This window comes from Alligator sinensis, unplaced genomic scaffold (genome assembly GCF_000455745.1).
Source record: "Alligator sinensis unplaced genomic scaffold, ASM45574v1 scaffold777_1, whole genome shotgun sequence".
Lineage (NCBI taxonomy): Eukaryota > Metazoa > Chordata > Crocodylia > Alligatoridae > Alligator > Alligator sinensis.
Genome location: NW_005841882.1, coordinates 3,975,831 through 3,976,145, shown reverse-complemented (window position 1 = coordinate 3,976,145; position 315 = coordinate 3,975,831).

The window sequence follows — 315 nt, the reverse complement described above, 5'->3', positions numbered from 1 at the left end:
TGCCATCCAGTAGCCACTGAGGGGGAAGTCCCACGAGGGTCAAAGACCCCTGGACTGGGCAAACTTGAAAACTGGGGAGTCTCCAAAGTCTTCCAGGGACAGATAAAAAGCAGTGAAAAGTGACCCTCAGGGGCGCCCTCTTGGTCTCCAACTTGACCAGCACCCGACCTGTCCTAATTAATAAACCCCATCTCACCCCATCCTAATTAATAAACTAGGCGACTGTGGCATAGATGCCTACACAGTCAGATGGATTGCAGATTGGCTGAAGGGTCGCACTCAGAGGGTGGTGGTGGATGGATCATACTCGACTTG